Genomic DNA, 17228 nt, shown 5'->3' with positions numbered 1-17228 from the left:
GCTGTTAATAGCAATTCATTAGTGGCTAGAAGAGTAGTTTAACAGCTGGGCACCTGTAATCCTAGCTACTCAGGAGGCTGAGATATGAGGATTAAAGTTTAAAGCCAGTCCTGTCAGGAAAGTCTTATTTCCAATTAACCACCAGAAAACCAGAAGTGGCACTGTGGCTCATGTGGAAGAGTGCCCAGGCCCAGAATTCAAGGCCCATGACTGACAAAAAGAAAAAAAGAAAAACAAGAGTAATGTAAGAACAGATTGCTAAATGTCTTTGAGTGAAGAAAATATATCAAAAAAGGAGAAGTAATATCACAGTGGCTATCATCAGACTGCAAATAACTATTCTTACTTTACCTCCCAGATCAACTGACTATCTTTTAGCACCTGAAATATTCTACTTTAGCTCATAAGTTTTGGGGAATTATAGATTGATGAACAAATAATATGATCTATGCATACCATGGTTATTTAGTTCTAGAAATCATATTTTATTATCTAGCTATCTAGCTATCATCTATCTATTATCATCCTATCTAGCTATATCTATATTTATCATCTCTACGAATCAATCCTCTGTCATCTCTACATATCTATCAATCATTTATCTATCATCTCTACATATCGATCAATCATCCATCTATCTGTATTTTTCCTCTACCGTATTAACTCAACAATTAAAGAATTGTTTCTAGGAAAGAAAATATACCCCAAACAGTACTCCTGGAAATTTAATGCCATGCAATCCTTCAAGAAAATACAATTACAAATAAGTGAAAACATGTGACCTAACCCCTCTGTATGGTATTTTCACAATTAAAAAAAAGTAAACACAATTACACCTGTAAATATTGGCAAAAAGACTTAATTACGTTTTCTAATAAGCTCTTGGTGTGCTTACACAATCTACACTAACATAACCCTGAACTGAAATTATGACAGAACAAAGCACAAGGTAAAATTATTTCAAATCTACTCTTATATCTGAAAAATCCCAGGTCAATGAAATAATGGAGGATCAGTTTTAGGATTTTTTAAAAATAAATGAATGAAATACTTAGTAAATGAGTAAATCATGCACACCATTTTGATCATGCCCTCGAAACCACTATGTTACTCTTTCTGATTTTCTTCTTTAAGTTTTGTCATTTTTAGGCCCCCAGGTATAGAACTGTGCACTTCAATTTGGTATTTGGCTGTTGAACTGTTCTAATGAATGTAGTTATTTTCTCTTATAATCCTATCTAAATAGAAATAAAGAGAACAAATACAGAATCAATAATCATTTTGAGTTAATACACTCAATGTATATGAATTACATTTTACATTACCTAAGAAGGAGTAAATGTACCTTTTCATTTCAAAGATAAATGTATCATATTTTTCATATTTTTGTCATACTTTGTACCTTTTCTCAAACATGGACATTTCAAGTATTTAAGATAACTTATCTAAAGCCACTCAGAAAGTTTACTAAGATAAAGACTCATTTTTCAAAGAACCTTAAGGCTATGTTATTTATATCACAGTATGTTAACAGCTTACTAACAGATTATAAAAACTGATCATTTCATGGTTCTTATCACTGCTGAGAAAACATCATTATGCTTATTTAATTCATATTCAGTTACTGTTCAAATTATCAAGTGCAGGTAATAAAATACTATTGGTTCCAACAGATACTTCCTTCACCAACCCTCTGTGGATACACAGTAGGCTTATTTCTTCTGTTTTTAATCAAAACATGTCATCTAGTCACTGACATCCAGGTATATCTAGCACATTATTGGCATGAATAAGAAAAAATATTTCATTCTATGTCTGTACCCCACATTGGTTCACATTTCATTGTTATAAGACATTCCTTGGTACTGTGTTTATAAAACATTTAAGGTATGATTATTTTATATTTAAGATATATGTTAAAGTTTCCTTTGTCTGAAATGACATTAGAATATAAAATAACAATAAACCTTATTTCTACTGGACTATTTTAAACTACTGCTTCTATTTTAATGTGAGAAAAATTCCATAGGAGATTTGCCTCATTCAAATAACAGGCACATTTTTTCCCTTTGAAGACAATATATCAACATTTATATTTTTATTTCCTAGGAGAGATGTAATGAAAAGTCAAAAGAACTATGATCTTATTTGAACAATAAATAGATACTACTCCAGCTGGAATCATCTACAAGGAGATAAAGTGGGTCAGCACATTGTCTCATCAGCACTTCTTTTCTCTAGCAAAACCAGAAGCTTGGCTGCAAAGAAAACAGACTAAATGAGGCCTTTGGTAACAAATTCCATTACTAAAAGATGACTTTAATTTCATGACCTAGTTAAGTTTTATTTTCCAATTTAATATCACCATCTTCAGCAAACCCCTTTTGTAGGACTATTTTATTGATGAGATGTATATTCTCAGGGCATGTTATTCTAGAGTAAAGAGATAATGGAGTTTAAAATAATTTAGACCTAGGTTTGAATCTTGATTGGACCATGCTATGTTATGAATATTCCCTCCATATATCATTGGTTGAATAATCGCTTCCTAATACAACAGTCTTAAAAGTTAAGGTTTTAAATGTTTACTAGAGCCAGAGTGTTGTGGTATATGTTCATAGGCCCAGCATTCATGAGGCAGAAGCAGAAAGCTTATGATCTAGAGGCCAGGAAAATGTGAAGGTGGAACAAAAAAGAAGGGACAGGAGAGGGAGAGAGGAAAAAAATGAAGAAAAGGAAGGAAGGAAGGAAAGAAGAAAGCAAACAAAGGAAGGAAGGAAGGAAGGAAGAAAGGACGGAATGAAGGAAGGAAGGAACGAAGGAAGGAAGAAACCTGGGCGCCGGTGGCTCACACCTGTAAATTTAGCTACTCAGAAGGCAGAGATCTGAGGGTCATGGTTCAAAGCCAGCCCAGGTAGGAAAGTATGTGAGACTTTTATCTCCAATAAACCACTCAGAAAACCGGAAGTGACGCAGTGGCTCAAGTGGTAGAGGGCTAGCCTTGACCTGAAGAGCTAAGGGACAGGACAGTGTCCAGGCCCAGAGTTCAAGCCCCATGACCACCAAAAGAAAAAAAAGGGAAGGAAGGAAGAAAGAAAAAAAAGTAAAGTTTATTAATAATCTGAGAGCTGTCTTTAGTGCATTAATGTTCTTATTTGGTGAGTAGAATCATGATCTCTTGAGTGAGTTTGTAACAAAATCATGTTTGTCCTTCTACTTTCTCTTTTTCGTTCATAACACTCTCTTCTCCTTTCCTGTTTCATTGTGTTTCTACCATCTGTCATGGGATAATAACCCTGTGGACCCTCCTTGACAGCTAATAGCATTCTGGTATTGGTCTTGCCAGAGTTCAGAATTGTAATGAATAAATTTGTCTTTCCTGTAAATAGCTTAATCTGTCTTATTTTCTATAATAACATAAGATGAAATAAGCTTCTGTGCTGTCCTGATCAGGTAAGATCCTGTGTTCATTTACAATAATTACCATTTATAGACTGGTAGGTGTATTTTCCACCATTACACATTATCTTGTTTTTGGGCATTTACTCAAACCATCACAAAACAAACCATACTAAAGCTACCAGCACAACTATGTTTATTGCAGCATTATTTATCATAGATAAGAGATGGAACCAACCCAGATACCCCTCAGTAGATGAATGGATCAAGAAAATGTGGTATATATATATCTATATATAGATATATATAGATATATATATATAATGGAATTCCATGCCTCCATCAGAAAGAATGATATTGCCCCATTTGTTAGGAAATTGAAAGACTTGGAAGAAAAATACATTAAGTGAAGTAAGCCAGGCCCAAAGAAACATAGGTTCCGTGGTTTCCCTTCTTTGCAATAACTAGTATATGTCTGAGACAAGCAGAAAAGGTCAGATAAGTTGATGTTAAGCAAAATGAATGTGAAGATAAGGACTCAAATGGTTTTTCTTTCTTGCTATTGTTTCTAATATATTTATAAGATGATTTCCTTGTTGCTTTGTATGTCCCTCCCCCATAGTAAAACCCTTGTTTTCACTGTATTTAATGTTGGTATAATTTCTGGAGGGGAAGGGAAAAAACAAATTGTTTAACTAGGGATACAGATAGACCCATTGCAACTATGAGATGTACAAGACGTTATGTTGAAAAAACGAACTTTACAATTTTGGTGTGTGTGTGTTGGGGGGGGGAGATGGGAGGGCAGGGATGGTAAGAAAGGAGGAGGCAACAATGCTTGATAAGAAATGTAACCATTACCTTGCTCATGTAACCCCCTGTACACATTTTCACAATTAAATAAACAAAATAAAAAAAGATAATATTGTAAAGACATTAACATTGTTTTACTTTTTCAGATAAAATAAAGAAAACAACATAAACATGGTATTAGTTGAGTGAATGCTCTGTAAAGTCCTTGCTGCTAAAGAGTTAAGATGGTGAGATATAAATTCTAGCATTCTCATTCCATATTCTTATTTAGGAAGATACATATAAGCAAAAAATACAATATAATTGGTTTTCATAACAGTAACATTAACAGAAATAGAATCTCATATGGCCTTATTGCATTAATGATCAATAAGTAAAGGTTGAAATTCTGTAAAAAATTCCTCAGATTATTTACCTTGCTATTGTTATGAGAGTAGGTGCTTTATTTTTTTCTTGTACAATTCTGCCAGTTTATCATTTTCACTAGTGAAATTTTTTAGTACTAATTAATTTAACAGTTTATGATAGATGAAGCCTGTAGCAATTATGAAAGACTATTTGGAAAACAGTTGTCAAAAATTTATTTTTCCACCTTTAAGTATGACTTTTTTTCCACATTGAAAATATTTTCTACATATGAATAAGAATATAATGTATATGAATATGAACATAAAGTATTCACAACAGTGAAAGAAACAAGTACAAATAGGAATATGAAATTCAAATCTATGTCTAATGGACTGCACTACCATTTTGGTTTCTAAGTATAGCTCTTAGTGTTTATAGGCTACTTTAAGTTTGGTGAATCATGAAATTAACATATTTACATTGTAGAAAGGTTATGCTTGGTATAGTGTTAGCTGTTCATAGTTTTGTGAGGATATTCATTACGGCTTCTTCAGGAAATCAGTTTCCTATTGAAACAATATCCTGCTAAAATTTACAAGTGAACAAATTTGTGTCTATTGAAATGGTTCCAGGCTACTAAAAAGTTATGATTTTACTTGAATTTAGATTTGTATTTTGAAAATGCATGCTGATTGATATTATTAACATTCATCATTCCAGAACTCTTTTCAAAAGAAGTTTGCTCAGTTACCATTCTATATTTTGGGGGGCCGGGTAACAAATATATGTCATTGCTCTTTTTGGCTAATTTGTACTATTACATGTATGGTTTTGTTGCTGATATTTTTGGGGGGAAATGAGAATTATTATTCTTTTTAAGATTTTGTGAAAAAGTGAAAATAGTTGATTGTACGTTTGTGCTTCAAGAATGTTGCAGAGCCGGGTTCTGGTGGCTCACACCTGTAATCCTAGCTACTGAGGAGGCTGAGATCCGTGGATCACAGTTCAAAGCCAGTCTGGGCAGGAAAGTCCATGAGACTCTTATCTCCAATTAACCACCAGAAAACCGGAAGTGGTGCTGTGGCTCAAGTGGTAGAGCGCCTGCCTTGAGGTGAAGAGCCCATGAATAGCTCCCAAGTCCAGAGTTCAAGCACCATGACCAAAAAAAGAATGTTGCAGATATTTTCTAAAGCATCTGATTTGTGTTTTATCTATGGCATGGGTCCATGATGAAATGAAGACTGAAGTAATTCTTTTCACAGAACATGACAATGATTTCCTAGGCCTAAAACTCTAGTAAATTAAAATTTCTGTATTTCCCTTACACCAGTTATGTGATTATCTTAAATTTTATGTGAAATTCTACTCATAGATTGTATTTTAAAGTATAAATACTATTTACATCGCTCACATCAAGTGGCTTAGTATTATTATTTGCCGTGTTAATTTTATCATAGTAAAAATCACACACCAGTGTTTTCCAAGTTGTTTAACCTCGAAGATTCACTCAACAACTCAGATTCAGTAGTAAAACGATACAGAATCTTTCCAATATAAGAAAATTACAAGCCATACACCGGTGGCTCATGCCTGTAATCCTAAACTACTGAGGAGTCTGAGATCTGAGGATCATGTCAAAGCCAGCCCGGGCAGAAAACTCTGTGAGATTCTTACCTCCAATAAATCACTCAGAAACCTGGAAATGGCACTGTGGCTCAAGCAGTAGAGCACTGGCCTTGAGCTGAAGAGAGCAGGGACAGCGCCCAGCAACCTCTGTTTCTGGTAGCATTCATACTAAGTTGCTGAAAACCACCTTATATATATGATGAAAAAAATATATCTAAATTCTCCTTTCTACTATCTGGTGGCCTTAGCCATCAAGTGAGTATTTAGATATATTCTTTGCATCATACATATAAGAGGCTGCCTGGTCTTGATTTCCTCTGGGGATCTGATTGTCAGTTTGTTTTCATATTGTATGTGGGTATTATTACAGATTATAATACCCCTCAGTCCCTCATCTCCAATTTCACCATATCATTGAAATCAAACTGATTTTAACTTGTTTTGAGCAATCTAGGTGTGAAATGAAGTAACAGATAGCTGAAGATCTAGTATTGGCTTTTATACTTGACCTGTTTTCCCTGTGAATGATAAACAATATGATTCAGGTGGGTTCTTCTTTAATTTAAATCTTGGCATAAAGCATACATGGAATAATGCTACTGCTTTCCCCCTGGGTCATATGACATGAATGAATTACAGTTTTGTGTCATTCTACTCCGAGATACACTAGAGCATCTTATTGTGACATAATTAAGTTAAAGTCGACAGCTTAGTTTCTTACTTTATTAACTTTGTGCCTTCATTTTTATCATTATTCAGTAAGCTGCACTATCTAGCTCAAGGTTTTTTGGCACTACTTAGCTTACATTTGTTGAACTTTTTGTAGTATTTAATTGTCATAATAGTGTCGTTTGTTAAAATGTATTTGAAACTAAAGCTTAAGTGGATAATGTGATATTCCAGAGACCATAAAATTATATTGGAAATACTAGAATTTGAATCTGTATACACATAAAAATATAAAAATTTTGCAATTTCCAAAATCACTTTTATAACTGATGTTCAAGTTGAATTAGTTTAAGGAAGTAGCTATTGAGACAATGAGCAAATAGTGTGCTTTTTAAGAACAGGGAGAAGCTGAGATAGCTTCTCAGCCTTTTGGCTAAGATCAAGTGCAGAAGTTAGGCACTGGTGGCTTACGCCGTAAACATAGCTACTCAAGAAGGCTGAAATCTTAGCATTGAAGTTCAAAGACAGAGAAACAGGAAGATCCTCCAGACTCTTATCTCCAGTTAACAACCCAAAAGCCAAAAGTGGAGATGTAGCTCAAGTGGCAAAGCACTTGCCTTAAGAAAAATAGCCCAGGCCTTGAATTCAAGCCCTAAGATTGGCACAACACACACATGCACACACACATGTGCACACACACACACACACACAGAGACAGAAAAAAATGTTTTTCCTTGTACAGTTAAATAGCTCCTAATCTATTTGGGAAGATGGAAAGCAAATTTTTCTTTATAATAAATTTTATTCTCAATATTGTAAGGAAATAACAAATAAGCAAAACATTATATGTTTATGCCTAGTTCTTGTAAACATATGGCTAGAGGGCACTTGACCCAGAAAATTGGGTTCACATAATCTTACTTCTTCAAATTTTCCAATAATGTCAAAGAATAAATTTTACATAAGTTTTCTTTGAGAATTCAAGATTACAAAAATAAAATATCACTACAGCTATCTAAATTTAGTTTAACCCCAAACTCATGTTTAGGGTTTCAGTACACATAGTTCTCCAGAGGAATTTCATACAGCGTAAATAGATTTTGAGGTTTGCATGATTCAAAACACTTTATATATGCAGTTCATTTTCCCCCAGTTAGTTTCAATATACTCTGAGGAAAATTGGGTGAACTACGTGCTCTCTGCCCGGGTAACTTGTATTCTTCAATTCATGATGAAATTCAGGTCTGAGACGTCAGTGCCTGTACATCCGAATAGATGTAAAAAGACTTAGCAAACTGTCCACTATAATCTTAGATTGCTTTATATTTTTATTAGCCTTCTTCGGGGAGATCACAGTCATGAATAGGCTCAAAACATGGGAGAAGAGAATAAAGTAGAATTGAATAGATTTGCTTGCCTTGGCAAGTTAACCAGTCAGTCACAGGTTATCTGGATTCTTAAATCTGAAAGATACTCAATATGATTTTAAGGCAAAATACAATTAAGTCACTGTAGTCTTTTTAAGTGTTTCAGTAAACCTGACTTCATCAACATCAACTAGCATTTTATCGAATGGTGATCTTGTTTTCATAAATAATAAAATATTAGTGATAAAGCTAAGAAAATAATTTCTCATGTACTCAGTTCACTGTGGTGATAGCATTAATACTTTCCCTACGTTAGGATAATTCAAGTAACAAACTCATGCTTGGTAGAATATATTTCATACACCAAGAGATAATATTTTTCAGATAACACTATGTTCAAAAACTGTATCTGGAAGATTAATTTTTATTCCACTACATTAATATTCATATTGCTTTAAGTCTTCAGATAGATGCATTTTGTTGTCGTTGTTGTTCATGGGACTTGAACTAGGGTCCTGGGAGCTGTCCTAAGCTCTTTCACTCAAGGCTAGAACTTTATCACTGTGAATAACAGTGCCACTTATGGGTTTTGGGTGGTTAATTGGAGATAAGAGTCTCACAGGATTTCCAGCCTCAACAGGCTTTGAACCATGATTCTCAGATCTCAGCCTCCTGAGTAGTTAAGATTACAGGTGTGAGCCACCAGCAACTGGATACTCAAATTTTTTGTCTTGCATAGACTACCATTACTAATTCTACATTGAAACTGTTAGCTATTTACAGATGTCTGACTATGAAAAGATACATTGAGAAGAAAAGCAGGCAAAAGTCAATTTAATGATTCAGTAATATTCAGTATAAGTTATTACACTTTCTCAAGTTAATGCATTGTAAATTATAGTAAAAAGTGACTTTAAAAGTAAATCTTCATTTTAAAAATCATCGATCAAACAAATTCTGCTATGTATAACAAGTTTGTAAATCAGTCCTAGGAAATAAAATATTGCGGTTAGGAAGATATAAAGACTTAAAGTACTTTAATATGCTGCAAAAGATGTTAGCTAAGTTGAATACTAATTATAATGCTCATGAATGAAGCAATCACCTCCCAGATTTTATAGACCTTCGAAGTTTGGACATTATATTCATTAAATTTCAGTATATTGTGTATATCTATGTATATAATGTAAATAATGAATGTAAATAAATAAAAATACATGTAAATAATGTATATTGTTGTGTATACATTTATCTGAATTAGGGAAAGGAAGGGAATAACAAAATGGTGAGACAAATGATAAAGGTGGAACCAATGCAACAGAGATATTCACAAGACAATATTTTGAAAATGAACTGTACTACTTAGAGGGGGACCAGAGGGGAAGGAGACGTGGAGGAAAAATGAGGGAGAGGGTAACAAGTTCAATAAGGAATGTACTTACTTCCTTACATATGTAACTGTACCGTCTCCATATATCACCTTGAAAATAAAATTAATTTTAAAAAATGGTGATAGGCTGCATTTGGACAGCTGGGTGATATTTGCTGATCCAAGACTTAAAAAATTCAATTCCTTTTAATTACATTAGCTATGAATAGATTTTGCACATACATACCAAATCAAAATTCTTTTTCAAAAATATAGAAATACAATTTTTGGTCTCTTCTGTCTTTCCTTGAGTCAGAAAAACTGTCTCACTAAAGTAATCCTTTTGTATTTGCAGGAAATTTGTTCATTTATCAAAACTCATGGTTACTCATATCTCATATAAATGGCATGCTATTTGCTTACAAAGTATGCACATCTCTCATACATTAAGTGTTCTTTAGATAAATGGAATACAATTGAAATACTGAGTAAATGGTTGTGATAATGTATCATTTAGAGGATAATGGTAAGAAACGTCTTTTATAGTCAATACAAATTCAATAGTGTTTAATTTTTTTTAATTTATGATTGAAAGTGCTTATTATATGTTTCTTCCTTTTCTGCTCCTGTAGTTCACATTTAAATCTTTCACCTGTCATTTTCTTTTATGGGACAGAGTAATATAATTTGGTTCTACCCTAAAAGCAGTATGATGGCAGGTTTGTCAGTGTTAAAACTACACTTGCCAAGAGAGACAGTGGACACAGGATTGAGCGCTGTTCACATGAATTTTTTTAATTTTATTAAATGCTTCAAATTTACTGGCATACAGTTTTCAATTATATTTTCCTTACATCTTCTTTTTTTTTTTTTTGACTGGCCTGGTGCTTGAACTCAGGGCCTGAGCACTCTCCTTGAGTTTGTCTGTACTAAATACAAGCGCTTTACCTTTTTATTGGCCAGTTATGGGACCTCAAGTCTGGGCCTGGGCACTGTCCCTCAGCTCTTCAGCTCAAGGCTAGCACTCTACCACTTGAACCACAAACTACTTCTGGCTTTTTCTGCTTATGTAGTGCTGAGGAATCCAACCCAGGGCCTCATGAATGCGAATCAAGCACTCTACCACTGAGCCACCTTCCCAGCCCGCGCTCTACCATTTGAGCCACAAAGCCACTTTGGGATTTTTCTGTTTATGTGGTAATGAGGAATCAAACCCAGGGCCTCATGTATGCTAGGCAAACATTCTCCCTCTCAGCCACATTTTCAGCCCCTTCTTACCCTTTTAAAGAATGCCATCTTGGGGGCTGGGAAGGTAGCTCAGTGGTAGAGCGCTTGCCTTGCATGCATGAGGCCCTGGGTTCGATTCCTCAGCCTTACTTAAGCAAAAAGAAAAAAGCTGGAAGTGGTGCTGTGGCTCAAGTGGTAGAGCACTAGCCTTGAGCTGAAGAGCTGAGGGACAGCGCCCAGGCCCAGAGTTCAGGCCCCACCACTGGACCCCACCCAAAAAAAAAGAATGCCATATTGTATTTAAATTTCATTATCTGTTCCTCCTATTTATCTGTAATATCTTATGCATATCAAATTATATCCTCCATTGAAGCCTTGATACTGGCTTTTAAAATTTCTTTCTCTTTTTAAGAGACAAATGATTGCACAAGGGGATTACAAGGTAACATGTCTCTGTATATGTCTAGTGTTTCTTGATCAATCATTTCATTCATTTTCCTCCATCCCCTTTGTTTCTTTCTTCAGACTTATTTCCTATTTCCCAATTTCTTTTTTTCTTTTTTTCATTGTGAAAATACCTTACAGAGGGGTTACAATTACATGAGCAAGGTAATGAGTACATTTCTTATCAAGCATTGTTGCCTCAAATTTCTAACTCTACTACAAAGCCATAATAATCCCAATTTCTTTATCACAAATGTACACTGAGTATTCTAACTTCTTCTTTCCCTCATTCCCTTTTTCATACATCTATCCTCTTCTCCCTGCATCCCATTCAGACTTTGTTTTATTTTTCTGATATTCACTTTCTTAAACTATTAATTAATTCAAATGCTTTACTCAAGAGGTCCATACCTGTTATCCTAGCTACTGAGGTGGCTGAGATCTAAAGATGTCAGTTCAAAGCCAGCCTGCTCAGGAAAGTTGTGAGCTTCTTAGCTTCATTTAACCCCTGAAAGGTTGAATTGACAATAGAGCTGTGCTAGTCATGAGGAACAATACAATGCTTAGGGATAGCATCCAGGATCTAGGATCAAGCCCCAAGACCAGTACCTACTATCTATTTTTTCTATGTATGTATGTATGCATCTATCTGTCATCGATTTACTAAATTTACATGCTAATATCATAAATATTAATTTTATTACCATTAAGATAACGGTTCCATTAAATTTTTCAATGATGCTAAAATGTAGAAACTATATTATATTGTGACTTTTCTGCACCTTAGCATTTATAAAATATAATTCTTTGGAAAGTACATTCCTCTGCACTGTACCATAAAAGCAAGCATGCTTCACAGAGAAAATGCAGTTTACTGATGGAGACTTCACCTGCTTATCCATGGAAGAAGAGGCCTCCAATTCCATAGCTTTGGGAATTTTTCTTAAGAGAAGCATATGATATTACATATTTTTTCACATGTATTTTAGTGTAGCTTGGAATAACAGACATGTATTTTTTAATATTGCAGATGTATTGGAAGTCTTGATTTCAACTTAAGGTAAAATGAAAAATGTATCTGAAGTTCACAGTGTCTGCAGTATAATTAGTTCCCTTTCTGCTAGGTGGTAGGATGTAAAATTATGGCTCATATATCTGCTGAATCAGCCTTTCTTGTCCAATCTTAGTATTATTGCTACTAATCCTTTTCTCTTTCCTTGGCAGTTCATGGTCCCACGAGGCTTCTCAATCAGAAGTCTCAATAAAAGAGTGAACAGCTCCATATGGCTGTGAAAGGAGAATGTAGAATGGATATTGGTAAGAACATTCAGGACAAAGAGGACTAATACATTCTGTACTTTCAAAGGCTATAATTTCAAGCAATAATTAGAGAAAACTATGAAAGAACCGTTTCCAGTGATACAATGATTTTCATGCTTAAACTTTATTCTTAAAAAAGAAAATATAATTAATCGAGGTGTTGAAAGAAATAAAGGCATTATCAATGCATCAGAATTCATGTTTATTTGTATTTAAAGTAAAAAAATTACCATCGACTAAAAGTGATTGGTGCACATATTTCTACATCAGAAACAAATATGTCCTGATAGAGTTTTGGAAAAGTTTTCTATTAAGGTTGGGCCACTGAAGAGTTATGGTTTGGAAACAGGACTTAAATGAATGTCGATATGAAATTTGTATCATAAACATAAAACAAATTGAAAAAATAATTTATATGTTTTTAACTGTAAAACCTCCACGAAACATATAATGAATAGTTCATATTTGAAAGTGTTAAAAATGATGATACCTCTTATTTTAAAAAGCATTTCTATTTTTTTTACTTCTAATAAATTTATGAGATACATATAACTTTTCCCCATTATGAGGAAATGGAATACCCAGGATTTACAAAGATATTTATAGACTTATATAACTAATAATCAATAGGGTAGGATCATTAACATAATATCATATTCTATTTTTTCACACTCTTGTTTTTTATTGTTTTAAACAAATCATTTATAAATTTTAGAACAATGTTTAAGAATGAGGAAATACTCCTCTAATGTATGGATTTCACATGAATATACATATATATTTTCATTCTATTCATGAATTGTGCTTGAAACAGCCACTGCTACATTTCAAACCAGGTACAGAACAAATACTGCCTAACTTTCTAGAGTTGGAATAATGAGCATAAGATTAAACTGATCCAGCTTGGTCTGTTTCTTTGTGCTCATGTCCCTAAGAAATGGATGACTCTTCACTATGTACACAAATAGGTAATTCAGAGCTTGTTAATATACAGCTGGGAGCTAAGGATAATTTCTCCCCCCCAAAAATATTATTTTGTATTCAACAGGGGCATATCTGTCTATCTTGTATACGATAGTCAGATATGTACATCCATTACTATCCTCTGTTATCATATGTATGTGTGTGTGTGTGTGTGTTTTAAGATCACTAGACACAAAGTCAGAAGACTTTCTTGTAAAAGTTTTTTTTTCTTATTATGCTTCCCCAGCTGCATATTAAAATGATTGTGGTCCATAGAAGTCTCTGTGATCCATCTGCATGAGGTAACAACAGTGACAAATTTTAAGGTTTAATTAAAGTACACCTATCATAGCTCTATGGCATGGGAATGTGGGATGACAAAACCCTCGTGTTGTGAAATTAATTATACCACTATAGTAGACCTAGTGCATGTGGAAAACTTGAACCCAAAGGAAAAACTCATTAATCTTCACAAGCTATCCTAAGGCAGGGGGCATAATAATAATAATTATTAGTATTATTTTGCATTCACTACAAATCTTTAAGAGAAAACCTCTAAGGATTTTGTTTTCCCCCCTTTTTAACACAATTTTTTATGCTGCAGAAATAAATTAGACCTAAAATGTTAAGTATTAGCAAATGTAAAAATTCTGATGAGTCTCATTTTGCAGATGCCCATCTGTACCAGCTTCATACACATATTTTTAAGTTACATTTTACTGGGTGTTTACAGATATCCTTGCACACATAGATAATTTTTCCTGTGTTGTTTTAATTACATATCTAATTTTTTTATTATTCCACCACTCTTTTGTCCTTTATTTTTCTACTATCCTTATGTATAGATGAAGCATTAAAGTACCTCAGGCAATAATTGTGAATAATACTGTGATTCTATGCTTTATTAGTGAAAACTAACTGTTCGTACTACTGAACAAAGTTAACAAGCAAAATCACCAACAGAAACACACACACACACACACACAGAGGGAAATCTATAAGGAGAAGATGAAATGAAGATAAATAAGATACTGTTGATGAGATATTTATTCTACTTAAAGTGATTAGCTGGAAATGTTTTGTATTTCATTCACTTAGAAATCCATGAAAATGTCTCAATTTCTTTCTAAGCCCAATGCCATTTTCTCCCATTAAACAGTCCTGGCCTTTGTCAAAAATCATTTCAGTCCATTTTATCACTGAGATTTCTGCTTCTCTATGCATATTTATGACAATATCATATCGTTTTGACTACTAAAACTTTGTTGTGTGCTCTGAGATGGGGAAATACAAATACTTCAGCAATTTTCTTTTAAAAGAATGCTTGTTTATTTGAATAACTTTTAGGGAAGAATTAAATGGACTACTATGTTTCTGTGAAACTAATCATTTGACTGTTAGGGATTGTACTGAATGTGTAGATCCCTGTGGTCTGAAATCATATACTAAAATATTGAATTCTTCAATCATAAGAACATAAGCCACCTATTCATTTACTTAGGTCTCAATTTTTTAGGTATTTTTTAGTAATTTATATTGTACCATATTTGACTTTCTTGGTAATTTATTCTCTTTGGCTATAAGTGAAATGCTTTCATCAACTTCCGTTTTTCTTCCATTTATTGATTTTCAGTATAAATATAACTAAACTTGAATGTGTTGTCTCACAAATATTATGTCTCAAGTGGAAAAAAAAACATTTTTATTGTGAAAATACCGTATAGAAGGGTTACAATTACATGTACAAGACAATGAGTACATTTCTTTCAAGCATTGTAGCCTCCTCCTTTGTCTCCCCTTACCATTCCTTCCCATCACCCCCAACCCCCCCCCCCGCACCCCACCTTGCCAGCGCCAAAGTTGCAAAGTTTGTTTTTCGATATAACGTCTTGTACATCTCTTTTTCAATGGGTCCACCTGTATCCCTATTTAAACAATTTGTTTTTTCCCTTCCCTTCCACAAATTATACCAACATCAAATACAGTGAAAACAGGGGTTATACCATGGGGGAGGGACATACAAAGCAACAAAGAAATCATCTTATAAATATGTTAGAAACAATAGCAAGAAAGAAAAACCATTTGAGTCCTTATCTTCAGGTTCATTTTGCCTAACATCAACTTGTCTGACCATTTCTGCTTGTCTCAGACATATACTAGTTATTGTAAATGAGGGAAACCATGGGATCTATGTTTCTTTGGGCCTGGCTTATTTCACTTAATATAATTTTTTCCAAGTCTTTAGATTTCCTAAAAATTGGGGCAATGTCATTCTTTCTGATGGAGGCATAGAATCCCATTGTGTATATATACCACATTTTCTTGATCCATTCATCTACTGAGGAGCATCTGGTTGGTTCCATATCTTAGCTACAATAAACATAGTTGTGTTGGTAGCTTTAGTATGGTCTTGTCTGTGATAGTTTGGGCAAATGCCCAAAAGTGGGATTGCTGGGTCATAGGGGAGCTCTATGTGGAGTCTTTTCAGGAACCACCATACTACTTTCCAAAGTGGTTGAACAAGTTTACACTCCCACCAACAATGCAGTAGGGTTCCCATCTGGCCACATCCCCAGTTCTTGTTAGTGTTCTAACGGGTGAGGTGGAATCTCAATGTTGTTTTGATTTGCATTTCTTTTATGGCTAGAGAAATTGAGCATTTCTTTATATGTCTATTGGCCATTCTTATTTCCTCTTCAGAAAGTTTCTCTGTAAATATTTGGCCCACTTATTTGTACAGCAGTTGTTTCTTTGAGGATTTGTTGTTTGGAGATTTAATTTTTTGAGTTTCAAGTATATTTTAGATATGAGACCCTTGTAAGTTGTATGGCTAGTGAAGATCTTCTCCCAATCTGTGGGCTTTCTATTGATCTTGCTAGCTATGTCCTTTGCCATGCAGAAGATGTGCAATTTCATGAAATCCCATTTGTCCAACCTTTCTTTAATTTGTTGTGCTTCTGGGTCTCTATTAAGAAAATTTTGGCCTAAGCCAAGAAACCTAGGGTTTCTCCTATTCCATCATCTCGTAATGCTTTCAAGGTGTCTGCTTTGTCGTTGAGGTCTTTGATCCATTTGGAGTTGATTCTGGTACAGGGCGATATATATGAATCTAGCTTTAGTTTTCTACAGGTGATTAACCAATTTTGCAAGCACCATTTACTGTAGAGGCTTTCTTTCTTCCATTCTTTTTTTTTAGTTCCCTTATTGAAGATTAGATGGCTATATGTCTGTAGGTTCATTTCTGGGTTTTCAATTCTATTCCATTGGTCCTAAGGTCTGTTCTTGTGCCAGTACCAAGATGTTTCGATTACTATGGCTTTGTAGTAGAGTTTGAAATTTGTCATTTATATTCATCCAGCACTGTTCTTTGTGTTAAGGATCGTTTTTGCTATTTGGGGCCTTTTATTGTTCCTTATGAATTTTTGGATTGTTTCTTCTATTTCCTTGAAAAATGAGGCTGGAATATCACATTGAATTTGTAGATAGCCTTGGGAAGTATTGCCATTTTCACGATGTTGATCCTTCCAATCCAGAAGCATGGGAGGTTTTTCCACTTTCTAGGTTCTGTTTTGATTTCCTTTTACAGGTTTTTAAATTTTTCATCATAGAGGTCCATCACTTCTTTGGTTAATTCCTAGGTATTTTATTTTTTGTGGGGCTATTAGGAATGAAGTTGCTTTCCT

General features: G+C 34.1%; 1 non-coding gene across 1 annotated transcript; it reads left to right on the top strand.

Annotated features, from left to right (window-relative positions):
- Positions 1-10897: 10897 nt before the first annotated feature.
- Trnaa-ugc lies at positions 10898-10970 on the top strand. The gene has a single exon. It is a non-coding gene; the product is annotated as a tRNA-Ala (tRNA).
- Positions 10971-17228: the final 6258 nt, after the last annotated feature.

This window comes from Dipodomys ordii, unplaced genomic scaffold (genome assembly GCF_000151885.1).
Source record: "Dipodomys ordii isolate 6190 unplaced genomic scaffold, Dord_2.0 Scaffold8, whole genome shotgun sequence".
In the NCBI taxonomy this organism is placed as follows: Eukaryota; Metazoa; Chordata; class Mammalia; order Rodentia; family Heteromyidae; genus Dipodomys; species Dipodomys ordii.
The sequence above is the reverse complement of the archived record's forward strand: the minus strand, read 5'-3'. Positions and strand labels throughout refer to the sequence as shown.